Genomic DNA, 17,121 nt, shown 5'->3' on the forward strand with positions numbered 1-17,121 from the left:
AAAACAAAGTTCACCTTAAAAAGGCAGGAAAACACAGGTTCTCTATTAGTTTCCTAGGGTTGCTGTAGTAAAGTACCATCAACCAGGTGACTTTCAACAACAGAAATTTATTTTTTCACATTTCTGGAGGCTAGAAATCTGAAATTAGGATGTGTACATGGCCATGTTCTTGCTCTGAGGGCTCCGGGGGAGAGTTTTTTGCATCCTTTCTCTTAGGTTCTGTTGTAGCTGACAGTCCTTGGTCTTTTAGGCTTGTAGATATAACACTCCAAACTTTGCACCCATCTTGACATGGACTTCTCCTTGTGTGTCTGTGTCTCTTTTGTTTTCATAAGAACACCAGCCATAATGGATTAAAAGTCTGCTTTGCTTCAGCATAACTTCATCTTAACTAAACCTGCAATGGTCCTACTTCCAAATAAGGTCACATTCTGAGGTTCTGAGGACATGAACTTTGGCAGGATATTAAGAACAAGTTGTATCTCTCAACCTGTTCCTTGACTCAAAATCATTGAGAAAAGCAGGTACCACAAATTTGGTGGCTTAAAACAATACAATTCTATTGATCAGAAGTCAGCATGGGCTCAACAGGGTTTACTGTGTAGGGTCTCACAGACCAAATTCAAGTTGCCATCCAGTCCGGGCTATTATCTGGAGGGTCTGGGAAAGAATCTGCTTTCAAGTCATTCAGGTTGTTAGCAAATACTGCAGAGTAGTGGAAAGGAAATTCTCTCCTGGAATTAAAAAGGAAGATTAAATTTAATTTCACTTGGGGTATTGTCAAAAGCAGAGATTGAGTAAGAACACGTATATAGGTAATTTGCTGGAAAAAATCCCAGATAGTGGAAAGGAGGCCTCTGGGAGATCTGCTATGGAATGAATCTTTGTGTGCCCCCAAAATTCATATTCTAAAGCCTAATATCCAATGTGATACTATTTGCAGTTAGGTCCCCTGGGAGATGATTATGTCATAGGGCAGAACTCTCATGAGTGGGACCAGTGTCCTCTTTAAAGAGACCCATGTTATCGCTCTGGTTCTTTTTCCACCACGTGAGGGCACAAGAGAAGATGATTATCTATGAAGCAGGAAGTGGGTCCTCACCAAACACAAAATCTTTGAGTGCCTTGATTTTTGGCCTTCCCAGCCTCCAGAGCTGTGAGAAATAAATGTTTGTCATTTAAGCCACCCAGCCTATGGGTGTTTGTTATACCAGCCGAATCAGACTTGCGACAAGAATGATGGAAGGAGTAAAGACTGAGGGCAACTAAAACTTGATCCCATGGGAACCTTCAGAGGAACTTATAGAGTGTCTCTTCCAGTTGGTTGTGTGAGAGCCACCAGGAGAGATGCTTACCCATTGGCTCTGATAGGGCTGCTTTTCAGGGAAGTAAATCTCCCCACTACCACTTCCAGATTGTGACGGTGCTTCTGTGCTTGACAGTGGGCTGCGGTCTCTGATATCAGTCTCTCTTTGCAATGTATTTTTGCATTTATCTTTGTTTCTAGCAATCTATCAATGTTTCTAGAAACATACAGTTTTATTAATCTATAAAATATTTAACCTTGGCTTTGTTATATTTTTCTAATTTTATTTTTAAAATTATGAATTCCTGTCTTTAGGACACTTTAAGGTCCACACAGGGAAAATGAGGAGAATGTACAGATACTGTCCATATACCCCCACAGATGCATAACATATTCTGTTATCAGTATTCACCACCAGAGTGGTACAATTGTTACTATTGATGAACCTGCACTGAAACATTAAAATCACTCAAAGTTCACAGTTCATATTACCATTTACTCTTGGTGTTGTATATCCTATGGCTTTGCACAAATGTATAGTGAAATATGTCATACAGAGTATTTCCAATGCCCTAAAAATCCTCTGTTCTCCACCTAGTCATCCCTCCCCTCTGCCGAGCCCTGGAGCCCACTGCTATTTTTACTCTCTCCATAGTTTTGCCTTTTCCAAAATGTCATATAGTTGGAATTGTGGGGTAAGTAGCCTTTTTAGATTGGCTCCTTTCACTTAGTAATATGCATTTAAGGTCCTTCCATGGCTTGGCATCTCATTTGTTTAGTGTTGAATAATATTCCACTGTCTGGATATACCATGATTTATTATTTACTCACCTATTAGAAGACATCTTGGTTGCTTCCAAGTTTTGGCAGTTATGAATAAAGCTGCTTTAAATGTCTGCATGTAAGTTTTTGTGTAGATATAAGTTTTCAAATTCTTTGGCTAAATACAATTTCTGGATTGGATAAGAGTGTTTAGTTTAATAAGAAATTGTCAGACTATCTTCCAAAGTGGCTACAGCATTTTACACTCCCACCAGCAATGGATGAGATTTCCTGTTACTCTGCATCATCTTTGTTAGTATTTAATATTTCCAGTGTTACAGATTTTGGCCATTTTAATAGCTGTGTAGTGTCTCTAACTGATGTTTTAATTTGCATTTCCATGATGACTTATGATGTGGAGCATCTTTTCATGTGTTTATTTGTCATCTGTTCATTTTCTTTAGTGAGTTATCTGTTCAGGTCTTCGGCCCATTTTAAAAATTGGGTTGTTTGTTTTTGTATTTTAGGATTTTAAGAGTTCTTTGTATATTTTGGATAACAGTCCTTTATCAGATGTGTCTTTTACAAATATTTTCTCCCAATCTGTTGCTTGTATCCTTGTTTTCTTGGCCTTGTCTATTGCAAAACAGAAGTCACTCAGCAATAGAAATTTAATACAAGTAGTTATCCAATTGAAACAAATATGCTTGTTGTTGAAATGAGGGATTTCTTCCCAATTCCTGATGCTTCTTTCTATGCAGTCTCCTGTAGTTGTAACACATTTCTTTCTTTCAACCTCATTCACTGCTCTCCCACAGAGGTGTGGGTTGGGGATGACCTATGTTATTGGTGAGTTTTGAAGGAAAAGCTGACAGGTATGTCCCAGTTCCTTTCTTTCCACTTCCTCTTAGAAGCGATCTGCCCCACGGTTCTTCTCTATTTCTCCAGTGGCAGGTCCCTACCATGGGGTCATTTGTGCCCCCAACTTCAAAGCAGTGCATTATGGGGCCCATTTTTCTGCACCCTCATCAGTACTGGATACTAGTGCACATTTGGGACTCTGCCATTGTATAGGCAACATCTGAGTCTTGCTCTTTTAAATGTATTAGAATGAATTGGATTTATCATGTGTATTTTTGATTGAAATTCTTCATTCATCCTTATCTAGTCCTATCTTTTGACCATATTTCTTTCAGTGTTTATATTTTACTTGTTGACGTGGATGATCTATTTTACATATTAATAATATTATTTTTTCTCTCATATACTCCCAATAGTTTTTGATATACAGAAGTAGAACATTTTACATAGTTAAATCTATTATCTCACTATTTCTTCTTCTCCTTTACTTCCTTCTTCTTCTTTTTTGTATTCAAGTTATTTGCCGTTAAAAGATGAGTTAGTCATCATAATTTTCTGGGATTTTATTGTCCATATTTAACTCTTTAATTCAAGTAGAATTTATTTTATAATCTATTGTGAGCTAAGTAGGTATTTTTGTAAACACTTTAAATAACAACACTTGTTTGTAAAGCTATATTTACTACATGTTAATTTATTAAATATTTAGAGTTTATTTCAAACCTGTTTTTTCTGTTCTGTTCAATTATAATACTTTTATTTGAAAATGTTAGCCAGATAATAAAGCCCAGTATATCAGCTTTTAAAATCATAGCCTTTATTTCAAAGGTAAAGGGGACAAACATGTGTTAGGCTCCTCTGCGGTTTCAAGCCACTTCACATGAGACAGACGTCAGAGGCAAAGCCAGTGAGCACAGTGACACAAATGCAAAAAGTGATAGAGTTGTCCTCAGTTGTCCTACTCCATACCCACTGCATCTCTCTGCCTCTCTGTACGGACACAGGGTCTCATAAAATTAACTCCAGCTCAGTTCAGTTTATCTCATCTCATCTCACTAACTTCATAGCATTTTCTCTGTCTTTCAGTTTTTCAAGGGGCCATGTCATCCTAATAGCCAGAGAAGTGGTGGAGAGAGATGGGAGATAAAGTAAGACAAATAAATGTTATATGAGAGTTGAGGAAGAAGGCCCTATAAACTCAAAAGATCCCCAATTAATCAACAGCGTGTACTCTAAGTCTGCAGACCAGCCTCTTGCCAAAGCCTGCTCACTAACCCGGGGCATCATTAGCACAAAGGCATATTGTTCCCCAAGCGGACAGTCCTCTGGGGCCTCCACTTCCCCTGGCATGCCCCCACTCCAGCCTGTAGATTTTCCTCTTAGTTATCATAATTCCCTTGGAACCCATCTGTCTCTGACCTACTATGGGAAGTTAACAAAGGCTCCTAAAATAATCTATGGCCAGAAGTGTTTCCTGAAAACTTGTTCCTGATCCTTCAAGCTCCCGATGAGCACTCACTGAGAGACCTGCTTCCATGAGATAAAAAGCCCGTAGAGACAGGCGGGTAATGGCCAAAGCCCAGGGTCCCTGAGGATGTTTCCAGGGCTCAGTCTCCATCTCCAAGTTCCAGAACCTTCTTTTTGCTTTTACCACAGACTTTCTGGGAGTAACTAATACACAGGAGAAAGATCGGAAAATTACTGAGCCAGAGTTCCAGGAGGTAGCCCTCCAGGGTGACTCCATTCTGGGCTGAGGAAGCACAGGCCCCTCCGCTAGACTGTCACGTCCGTCTCCGCTGTTTCCCTTGCTCCTTCTGCTGAGTGCTGTGCTGTGACAGACACCAAGTGCAGAGGATGACGTGTGAGGAATCAGAGTAGTGGACATGAAGTCCTCTTTTGGAAATCTTAGTGTTTCCACATTGCCATGTGTTTTAATATTGATAACTGATTGGCAAAGTGAATTTCTTATATATTAGCTTTCATCCCCACAATGGCCTCAGGAAATACACATCATGATCAACAATTTACTAGTGTGGACGCTGTGCCTGGGACACAAATCTTTGCACATAGATTCCTATGTACTGGGCCTTACGTTCTCTAGGAAGCATCTCCCAGGTGCGATTGCTCCATCTAAGGCTATGCCTGCTTTAAATGTCACTGGGTACTGTGCCAAGGTCTACTCTACTCTTACTTAGTGTAGACAACAATAAAACAGAGAGAGGACAACACGCGTGTGATGTCTTCCCTCCAGTGAGCAATCTCAGCAACACCCCTCCTCACCTCCCAGACGCAAGAGAATTCCAAAGGTCCTGACAGTATTTTTATACAGAGTCATCCTCAGCAGATCATAGACTCCATGGCTCTGGCCTTGAGAGCCGCTAGAGTCACAGAAGGAAACACTGGTGGGCAACGATAGGCCCACCTGTTCGGCTGCATCCCTTACCACTTTGCCTTTACCTCTTTCCTGTAGGAGATTCTCATCCCAGTTCTGGGTTTGCTCTCAGCTGTGGCAGATCTTTCCCATACTTGTTTCCCACCTCAAGCACGTGCATCTCTTTCCTTCTCTACCCAAAGTCTTTCCCTGGTGTTCTAGGAACTTGCTCATCCCAATGTCAGGAGAAGTCTGTGAATGATTTAACACATCGCCACCCCGCCACGCCCCATGTCCAGGGAGCAACCCTCAATCAAGGAGGAATTGGAGTCAATCGATAAATATTGTATATCTAAGATCTCTCTGCCTAACCCTAAGAATTTAAGAATTTCTCCTTGGTTTTCCTCTAAAAGATTTATAGCTTTGCATTTACATTTCGATCGATAATCCATTTTGACTGATTTGAATTAGGTTTAAGGTTTTTTTTTCTTTTTCATATGGATACGCAGTTGCCTCAGTTCCATTTGTTGAAAGTTTATCCTTTCTCCATTAAACTGCTTTTGCAACTTTTCACAAAATCGATAGACCATATTTGAATGAGTCCATCTCTGGACTCACTATTCTGTTCCATTGATGTATGTCTGTATCTTTACCAATACCATGATGTCTTTATTGCTCTGGTTTTTTAGTAATTCTTATAATCAAGTAGTATGTCCAATTTTATTTTCCTTTTTCAAAATTGTTTAAACTGTTCTAATCCTTTGCATTATAATGTTTTGCATTATAGAATCAGTCTATATCTGGTATAAATCTTGCTGAGATTTTTATTGAAATTGAATTAAATTTTAAGAATTGACACCTTCACAGTATTGATTCTTTCAATCCATGGACACAGTATTTATTTAGGTCTTCTTTTCTTTCATCATCAATTTGTGATTTTCAACAAACAAACCCTGCCCATATTATGTTGTATTTATTCCTGGGTATTTGATACTTTTGAAGTACTGTAAATGGCATTTTAAAAAATATCTGCTTCCAAATACATATTGCTAGTATGTAGAAATATGATTGATTTTTGTGTGTTGAACTTGTACCCTGTGGCTTGTTGAATGTATCAGTTCTAGGAAGCTTTCAGTAGGGTAGATTCCTTGGGTTTTGTATGAATACATTCATGTCATCTGCTCATAGGCATAGTTTTATTTTTCCCTTTACAATCTGTGTGCCTTTCATTTATCTTTGTAACATTATTAATACTGGTGGCTGCTTATAGTATGATATTGAATAGGGTTGGTGAGAGAAGACATCCTTGATTTGTTGAACTCAATGAAAATATACTCAGCCTTTCACCATTAAATATGTCAAGTGAAAGTATTTTAAAATACCCTTTTTTATGTTGTGGAAGATTATTAAGAAATGTTCATCATGAATAGATGTCGAGTTCTATCATATCCTTGTTCTGCGTCAATTGGTGTTATGATGCGGCTTTTCTTTTGTCTGCTAATATTGTGCATTATGTTTATTGGTTTTCAATATTGAACTGTGTGAATTTCTTAGATAAACCCTGGTTTAATATTGTCTTAATATAGTTTTGGATTTAATTTGCTAATATTTTATTGAAGTTTTTGTATTTATATTCATGAAAGATATACATCTGTAGTTGTTTTAACACCTTTATTGTGGCATGATTCCTGTACAGGAAACTACACATATTTCAGATGTACAATTTGATGAATTTTGACAGAGGCAAACATCAATGAAGCCACTACCACAATCAAGATAGCTAACATTTCCATCACTCCCCAAGAGGTGCAAATTTTGAATTCCCAATATATCCCTTCCCAAAAGCTTTATCCTCTGATAACCATAAATTTGTTCTCTATGTCTGTGGGTCTGTTTCTGTTTTGTAGATGAGTTCATTTGGGTCCTTTAATATTCCACATATAAGTGCTATCATATGGCATTTTTCTTTCTGTTTCTGGCATACTTCACTTAGAGTGATGTTCTCCAGGTCCAGCCATGCTGCTACACATGGCATTATTTTATTCTTTATTATGGCTGAGTAGTATTCCATTGTGTGTATGTATGTATATGTATATAAATACCACATCTTCTTTATCCAGTCATCTGTCAATGGGTATTTGGGTTGTTTCCATGTCTTGGCTACTGTAAATAGTGCTGCTGTGAACATTGGGGGTGCATGCATCTTTTCAACATATACTTTTCTCCAGACATACGCCCGTGAGTGGGATTGCTTGATCATATGGCAAGTCTTTTTTAATTTTTTTGACTGCTCCCAATACTGTCCTCCATAATGGCTGCACCAATTTACATTCCCACCAACAGTATAAGAGGGTTCCTTTTTCTCCACTTCCTCTCCAGCATTTATCATTGGTGGAATTTTTAAAGGTGGTCATTCTGACTGACGTGAGGTGATATCTCATCGTAGTTTTGATTTGCATTTCTCTTACAATTAGTGATATTGAACATCTTTTCATGGGATTGTTGGCCATCTGGATGTCTTCTTTGGAGAAATGATTACTTAGGTCCTCTGTCCATTTTTTGATGGGGTTGCTTATTCTTTTATATTAAGCTGTATGTGTTGGTTGTATGTTTTGGAAATTAGTCCCTTGTCAGTCACAACATTTGCAAATATTTTCTTCCATTCTGTAGGTTGTCTTTTCATGTTATTTATGGTATCCTTAACTGTACAAAAGATTTTAAGTCTAATTAGATCCCATTTATTTATTTTTTGCTTTTATTTCCATTACTCTAGGAGCTGGTCATAAAAAATATTGCTGTGATTTGTGTCAAAGAGTGTTCTGCCTATGTTTTCCTCTAGAAATTGTATAGTATGCAGTGTTACATTCAAGTCTTTCATTCATTTTCAGTTTACTTTTGTACATGGTGAAGAGAATGTTCTAATTTCAGTCTTTTACAAGTAGCTGCCCAGTTTTCCCAGCACCACTTGTTGAAGAGACTGTCTTTTCTCCATTGTGTGTTGTTGCTTCCTTTGTCATAGATTGATTGACTGTAGGTGCAAGGGTTTATTTCTGGACTTTGTATTCTGTTCCATTGATCCAGGTGTCTGTTTTTGTGCCAGAACCATACTGTTTTGATTTCTGTAGCTTTGTATGATAGCCTGATGCCAGGGAGGGTGATTCTCCCAGCTCCATTCTCCTCTTTTAAGACTGTTTTGGCTATTTGGCATTTTTTGTGTTTCTTAACACAATTTATTTTTAACAATTTATTTTGCTCCAACTCTGTGAAAAATGTCATTCGTAATTTGATAGGGATTGCACTGAATCTGTATATTGCCTTGGGTATTATGGCCATTTTAACAATATTGATTTTTCCAATCCAAGAACATGCTATATCTTTCCATCACTTAAGTGAATTCAATTTCTTTCCTCAGTGTCTTATAGTTTTCAGAATACAGGTCCTTTGTCTACTTGGTTAGGTTTAGTCCTAAGTATTTTATATGTTTTAGTACAATGGTAAATGGTATTATTTCCTTAATTTGTTTTTTCCCATTTTTCAGTATTATTAGGTAGAATTGTTACAATTTGACTGCACATATACAATGTATTGCATGTAAATACATATACCCAAAATACTGCACCTTGTTTTTAAATTTACATATATGTATTTTTCATTGTTTGTAAGAAGGTTTAGAGCTTTAGCTATTTAAACTTACATAGTTATCAAAGGAATAAAGCCATCCACAAAATAAAAATTAATTGAAAAGGATAAATACACCTGCTATTGACAGCAACATTATTTTTATAATTGCCAATTATAATTACCAAGGTATGGAAGCGTTATAAATGCACATCAATAGACGAAGGGAAAAGAAGATGCGGCATATATATGTAATGGAATACAGATCACCCATAAGAATGAAAGGTATTTTGCCTTTTGCAGCCCTTCATTGACATTTTTTCCACTTCAAAAACCAGAATTTTATAACTGGCATAAACATTTCCATTGCATCAGAAGTACCTAGAAATAAGCTTAACCAAGGAGGTTGCCTATACTTTGAAAACTATAAAACATTGATGAAGGGAGTTGAAGATGATACAAAGAAATGGAAATATATCTTATGCTTCTGGATTGGAAGAATCAACATCATCAAGATGGCTGTACTACCCTAAACAATCTACAGATTCAATGCAACCCCTGTCAAAGTACTCACAATATTTTTCACAGAACTAAAGCAAAAATTCCAAAATGTATATGAAACCATAAAAGACTCTAAACTGACAAAGCAATCTTTTGAAGGTCTTTTTTTCCCCCTTTCTTCTTTTTGTCCTTTTCTTATAGTTTGATGACAAGAGAAGTTTCTTTAACATTTGTTGTAAAGCTGGTTTGGTGCTGCTGAATTCTTTTAGCTTTTGTTTATCTGTGAAGCTTTTGAATTTGCCTTCAAAGCTGAATGAGAGCCTTGCTGGGCAGAGTATTCTTGGTTGTAGGTTTTTCTCTTTCACCACTTTACTTATATCTTGCCACTCTCTCCTGGCCTGTAGAGTTTCTGCTGAAAAATCAGCTGATGGCCTTATGGGAGTTCCCTTGTATATTATGTGTTGCTTTTCTCTTGCTAATTTTAATATTTTCTCTTTATCCTTAATTTTTGTCAGCTTGATGACTATGTGCCTTGGTGTATTCCTCTTTGGGTTTAGTATCTCTTCAAAAAATATCTCAGGTTCTTTCTCTCTCTCTTCTCTTTCTGGTACCCCTATAATGCGAGTATTAGTAAGCGTCATGTTGTTCCAGAGTTCTCTTAAATAATTTCTTTTTCTGCTATTTTGTTGTTAGTGGATAGAAATGCCACTGATTTCTGTATATTAATTTTATATCCTGCAACATTACCAGATTCAGTGATGAGCTCTAGTAGTTTTCTGGTTGCTTCTTTAGGGTTGTCCATGTATAGTACCATGTCATCCACAAACAATGACAGTTTTACTTCTTCTTTATCGATTTGGATTCCCTTTATTTCTTTTTCTTCTCTGATAGCTATGGCTCGGGCTTCCAAAACTATGTCGAATATAAGTGGTGAGAGTGGGCATTGTTGTCCTGTTTCTGATGTTACAGGAAATGCTTTCAGCTTTTCATCATTAAGTATGATATTAGCTGTGTGTTTGTCATACATGGCCTTGATTATGTTGAGGTATGTTTCATCTGCACAACATTTCTGGGTAGTTTTTATCATAAATGGATATTGACTTTTCTCAAAAGCTTTTCTGCATCTATTGAGATAATCACACAGTTGTTATTCTTCAGTTTGTTAATGTGAGGTATCACATTGATTGATTTGTTGATACTGAAAAATCTTTGTATCCCAGGGATAAATCTCACTTGATCATGGCATATGATCCTTTTAGTGCATTGTTGGAGTCCATTTGCTAGTTTTTTGTTGAGGATTTTTGCATCTATACTCGTAAGTTATATTGGCCTGTGATTTTCTTGTTTTTTGGTATCTGTCTTGTTTTGGTATCAGGGTGAGTGTGGCCTCATAGAATGAATTTGGAATTGTTCCTTCCTCTTTAATTTTTTGGAATGGTTTCAGAAGGTTAGATGTTAACTCTTCTGTAAATTTATGTTAGAATTCACCTGTGAAGCCAACTAGTCCTGGAACTTTGCTTGTGGATATTTTAAAATTACTGACTTAATTTGGTACCGGTAATTGGTCTACTCATATTTTCCATTTCTTTCTGATTCAGCCTTGGCAAATTGTACCTTTCTAAGAAATTGCCCATTTCTCCTAGGTTGTCCTTTTTGTTGGCATATAGTTGCTCATAGTAGCCTCTTACGAGCCCTTGTATTTCTGTGATATTGATTGTGACTTCTCCTTTTTTATTTTATTAATTTGGGCCCTCTCCCTTTTTTCTTGATGAGTCTAACTAAAGGTTTGTCAGTTTTATTCATCTTTTCAAAGAACCCATTTTAGTTTCATTGATTTTTTTTTTGTCTTTATTTCATTCATTTCTGCTCTGAATTTTATGATTTCTTTTCTTCTACTAACTTTGGGTTTTCTTTGCTCCTCTTTCTCTAGCTGCTTTACATTTAAGTTTAGGTTGTTTATTTGAGATTTTTCTTGTTTCCTGAGGTAGACTTGTATTGCTATAATCTTGCCTCTTAGAACTGCTTTTGCCGCATCTCAAAACCTGTGGATTGTTGTGTTTTCATTTTCATTGATCTCAAAGTATTTTCCAATTTTCTCTTTGATTTCTACAGTGATTCATTGATTGTGTAGTGGCATATTGTTTAGCCTCCACGTATTTGCAGTTTTTGCATTTTTTTTTCCTTGTAGTTGATTTCTGACCTTATAGCCTTGTGATCAGAAAAGGTTCTTGGTATGATTTTAATTTTCTTAAATTACTGAGGCTTGCTTTGTGATCCAATATGTGATTGATTCTGGAGTTTATTCCATGTGCATTTGAGAAGAATGTGTACTATGTTGTTTTCAATTAGAATGCTCTTAGATATTAATTAAGCCCATCTGGTCTAACGTGTCATTTGGGGTCTGTATTTCTTTACTGGCTTTCTGTCTGGATGTCCATTGATAAAAGTAGGTGTTAAGGTTCCTCACAATTATTGTGTTATTGTTGATTTCTCCTTTTATGTTCGTTAAAAATTGCCTTATATATTGAGGTGTTCCTTTGTTGGGTGCGTATATATTTACAGCTGTTATACCTTCTTGGATTGGTACCTTGAGTATTATGTAGAATCCTTTTGTGACTCTCATAACAGTCTTTATTTTAAGATCACTATTGTTAGATATAAGTATTGCTACTCCAGCTTTCTTTTGGTTTCCGTTTGTAAGGAATTTTTGTTTTCCCCTCCCCTCACTTTCAGCTTGCATGTGTCTCTAGGTCTGAAGCGGGTCTCTTGTACACAGCATACACATGCGTCTTCTTTTTGTATCCAGTCCGTCAGTCTATATTTTTTGGTCAGAGCAGTTAATCCCTTTATATTTAATGTAATTATCAATATGTATATTCTTATTACCATTTTGTTAATTGTGTTGGGTTAATCTCACAGATTCCACTCACATTAAAGTTTCTTAGGTCTTTTTCCCTTCAGTGAGGTTTTACATACCTTTGTATATAGTTAGATTCTTTAGTCACATTCTACATTCTATTTTGGGATACACTGATCTCCTAGCTATTTGTAACTTGTATACATCGATATTTGGTTTTTATGCTGTAAAGTTCTGTGGGTTTTGACATACATATAACATGTACCTGTTTTTAAAATATACAGATGGTTTCACCAAGCTAAAAAATCTTCAAAGCTTCACCTAGGAAACCGATCCCTTCCTCTTGTTCCCTGAACTCCTGGCAACCACTGATCTGTTTATTATATATATAGTTTCGCTTTATTCAGAATGCTATATAACTAGAATTGTACAGTATGTAGCTTTTTCTGATGGGTTTCTTTAACTTAGTGATATTCATTTAAGATACATTTGTGTATTTTCATGTCTTGATGGCTCATTCTCTTATTCAGTAATATTCCATTGTATGGATGTACCACTGTTTGCTTACCCATTCATGTACTCAAGGACATCCTGGTTGCTTTTAGTTTTTAATAGTATTGAGTAAAGCAGTTGTAAACGTTTAGGTGTTGAATTTTATATCTATATAGCTTTGAAATATTTAAATACCTAGGAGTGCAGTTGCTGGATTTTATGGTAATACAATGAACTTTGTAAAACACTGCTAAATTGTCTTCCAAAGCGGCTCTACCATTTTCCATTCCCAGCAGCATTGCATGAGAGTTCCTGTTACTCTGCATCCTCACCAACAACAGGTATTGTCAGTTTTTGGTTTAGTCTCTTTGAAAGCTGTGTAGAGGTAACCCATCGGTTTGTTAATTTTCATTCTCCTAATAACAAATGGTGTTGAACATCTTTTTACATGCTTATTTACTGTCTGGAAATCTTCAGTAGTTGTCTGTTCAGATCTCTTGTTCACTTTAAATCAGATTATGTTCTTATTGTTGAATTTTTTTGTAAATTTTGAATACAATATATATAATGTATATTCTGCTATTGTTCAGTAAAGCATTCTGTAATTGTAAATTTTACCTTTTCAGTTAATGGTGATGCTCAGTTCTTCCACATCCCTGCTGGCTTTCTTTTTCTTAGTTGAATCCAGTACTAATAGAGGAGAGTTGAAGTCTCTAATTATATTTGTAGGTTTGTTTATTTCTCCTTAACTCCACCCTCTTTATTCTGTGCATTTTAAAACTCTTTTGTTAGGTATATGTACATTTAGGGATCTACATTTTCTTGGTAAATTGATAAGTTTATTATGTAATGTTCTTATTCTTGGTAATTTTCATTCTTTGAAGTATACTTCTTTGTATTAATATATTCACTTCAGTATTATTTTGATTAGTGTTTGTACGCTATATCGTTTATCATTCTTTCATTTATAAACACTGATATTATATTTGACATTGGTTTCTTAAAAACCACATATAGTTTGACTATGTTTTATTTATTTGTAGGGATGTTTCTTTTATTTTGACAACTTCAGTATGTTTTATTGTGTTATAGATATATAAAGTTTATCCTCTTAACCATTTAAGTGTACAGTATAAAAGTGTTAACCAAATGCATATTGTTATGTAACACATCTCTAGAATTTTTTCATCCTACAAAACTCAAATTTTATACTCATTAGGAAGCTAACTTTCCTCTCCTGACAACCACCATTCTACTTTCTTTTTCTAAGAGTTTGGCTGCTCTAGATAACTCTTATAAGTAGAATCTTACCATATTTATTGTGAGAGTCTGTCTTTTAAATGGTGAGTTTAGGTCATTTAAAATTAATGTAATTATTGATATGTTTGGATTTAGAGCTACCATTTTATTAAGTGATTTATGTGTTTTTCCTCTGTTTTTCCTTTGTTTCCCCAAATCTTGCCTTCATTTTGAGTTATTTGAATACTTTTATCATTCAACTTTATTGACTGTGTTTTTTTTAGTATGTCTTGTATAAATAGTTTTTGATGGTTTCTTTGAAAATTACTGTTTACATATTTAACTTTTCACAGTCTCATTGAAATGAATACTTTTATCCTTAAGTGGAATTTTGTCTTAAAACCATGTGAATCTATTTAACCCCTTTATGTTGTAGTTGTATTATATATTACATCTGTACACATTAAAAAACCTGCAGATAGTCTTGTTATTATTTTTTCTGCTTTCAACCATCAACTGCATTTTAAAGAACTTAAGAGAATAGCCTATTATATGTACCATGACAATGACCATTTCTCTTGCTTACTATCCCTAAGGTACTATTATTTTCTGGTATCATTTCCCTTCAATCTGAAGAACTTCCTTTAGCAATTCCTTTACAGCAAATCTGCTGGCAACAAATTCTCTTGGTTTTCCTTCATCTGAGAACACTTTCATTTCACCTTCATGCCTAGGGTCATTTTTAATAAATATAGATTTTCAAGCTGATAGTTCTGTTCTTTCAGCAACTGAAAAATATGCCACTTCCTTCTGTAGTTTCTGGTTAGTCATTCAAATTGTTCTTCTCTTACAGGTAATATGCCATTTTTTCTGACTGATTTCAGTTTTTCTTTTACTTTAGTTTCAACAGTCTGATTATGATTGGTCTAAGCATGGAATTTCTTTGGGTTTATCCTGTTTAGGGATGGGTTTATCCTGTTTAGGGATAGGTTTATGTGGTTTGCCACACTAAGGAAGTTTAGAGATGTTATATCTTGAATTATATTTTTTCAGTAAACTTTTTCTGCTGTCCTTCTGGGACTCTGATGGCAAGAATGTTATGCCTTTTGTTATTTTCTCACAGGTTCCTCTGGCTCTGTTAATTTGTCTTAAATATCTTTTTCCAGGTTAAATAGTTTCTATTGATCTATTTTTCAATTTCACTGACAATTTCATCTGTTATGCACTTTATGCTTTTGAGCTCATTTAGTGAGTTTTATACTTCAGTTATTTTATTTTTCAGTTCAAATATTTCCTTTTGATTTTTTTTTTTTTTAATTTAAGGAGCGATGAGAGCTTTGTTAGCACCCAGCAGACAGGCCAATGGGTGGGCTGACAGGCCAATGGTCAGGTGTTCGCACAGGCAGCAGGGGACACGTGGGAAGGTGAGTGTTCGTCAGGCAGGTAGGCAGGCAGCAAGCAGGAAGGATGCAGCTGGGGGCTGCCCTGTGAGGGGTGTGGCATTCCTCCAGCTGCTGCCTGCTGGGGCCTCAGTCTGTGGCTTAGAACTCGGTGTCCACCACTCAGAAAGCTGGCCTGCCTTAGTCAGGCATTGATGAAGACCAAAGCCTGGCCTCCTTTTGTAGCTGGACCTCCTTTAGTGCAAATATGGAAGAAGTGTCAGGAAGTTTGTGGATGCGCTTCCACAGGCTGAGGAAGAACAGAAGTTTCATGGCATCCTCTGCGGAGATACAATTGCGAACTTCAAGCTGCAGCAGCTTGGTGTGGAGGTCAGCCCCGCCTCTGTCAAGTCTACTGCAAGGACAAGGGGACTGGGGATAGCAGTATGTCTTGAACTCTTCACTGGACAGGATGCCTGGCCACGTCTCCTCAGTTGGGGCTCCCAAGACGCTGAAGATGAAGTGCAGCTGTTCCTCCACCGTGGAGCCCAGGAAGAAGGGCCGGCCCGTGGCCATCTCATAGAAGATGCAGCCCACACCCCACATGCCAATCTGAGAGGAGCAGTCCGTGGACCTGAGCAGGATGTTGGGGGCCGGTACACAGCCTTACAACCTAATTGGAGTAGGTCCTCATTGGAACTGACTCGGCCCGGGCCAGCTTGAGCTCTCCTCTCTCGTTGATGAGCAGGTTCTGGGGCTTGACGTCTCGGTGTAGCACCTTCTGCCGGTGGCAGCAGGCCAGGCCGCGGATCAGCTGGAACAGGAAGAGTTTCGCATTGTGCCTGTTGATGACGTTCCCACAGCCATCTGGGTACTGCGTCAGGTCCCTGTCCGGGTACTCAAAGACAAGGGTGAGCGACTTCTCTGAGGATAATGTCGTGTGGCGGGATGATGCTGGCGTGTTTGAGGTCCTTGAGCAGGGACGCTTCCCAGATGGCGGTGCAGGGCGCCCCCTCTTCATGTTCAGTCTGATCTCCCTGGCGCCACAAGGTTGTCTGTGAGCTTGCTTTTGCCTTTGCAGACGGTGGCATATGTACCCTCTCCCATCTTGTCCAACTTGATGTAGGTCTCCAGTTTCCCAAAGTCGATCCCAGGCAGGCTGACACGGCGGGGGCGGCAGCCGAGGGGCTTGTCAAAGATGGGGATATTGGGGGTCAACTTCTCAAGGTGGCCCTCGGGCAGCCGGGTGTCAGCTGGCAGTGATGGGCGCTTGTCGACGTTCTCCGTGGAGATCTTGCGCGGGGGTGGGGGGTTCCGCATGCGCACCCTCCCTGGTGACCGCACCTCATGCGAGGGCGCGGCGGAAGCCTGGTCCCTCTCCCCGGCCGACCCCACCTTCCAGTCCTCGTGTATAATCTCTGGTGCGGAGCTGAGGGGCCCCGTCTAGAGCGAGGCTCCCCAGCGGCAGCTCGTGTGGGGGCCCCTCCACGGTCACCGCCGCCGCCGCCGCTCTCACCCAGGCCTGTCTGTTCAGGTGCACTGTTGGCCTTGTCTACACCTCGGACCCTCTCGGAGTGTCACTGACAGCCGCCTTTTGATCTTCTTCAGCCGATCCGACGACCGGCGGGGGCGCGCGAGCCACCTCAGCGCCGCGGGGCCGGCAGGGAGGCGCCTGGGGCGGCGGCCCGGGCTGAGGCCGCGCGACCTCCTTCTCCTGCTTCCCCTCCTGTTCGCC

The 17,121-nt window shown here is 38.3% G+C and overlaps 1 pseudogene; it reads right to left on the reverse strand.

Annotated features, from left to right (window-relative positions):
• Positions 1 to 741: 741 nt before the first annotated feature.
• LOC141579015 (cyclin-dependent kinase 16 pseudogene) lies at positions 742 to 17,102 on the reverse strand (annotated as a pseudogene).
• Positions 17,103 to 17,121: the final 19 nt, after the last annotated feature.

Source organism: Camelus bactrianus, chromosome 11 (assembly GCF_048773025.1).
Source record: "Camelus bactrianus isolate YW-2024 breed Bactrian camel chromosome 11, ASM4877302v1, whole genome shotgun sequence".
NCBI classification, from domain to species: Eukaryota; Metazoa; Chordata; class Mammalia; order Artiodactyla; family Camelidae; genus Camelus; species Camelus bactrianus.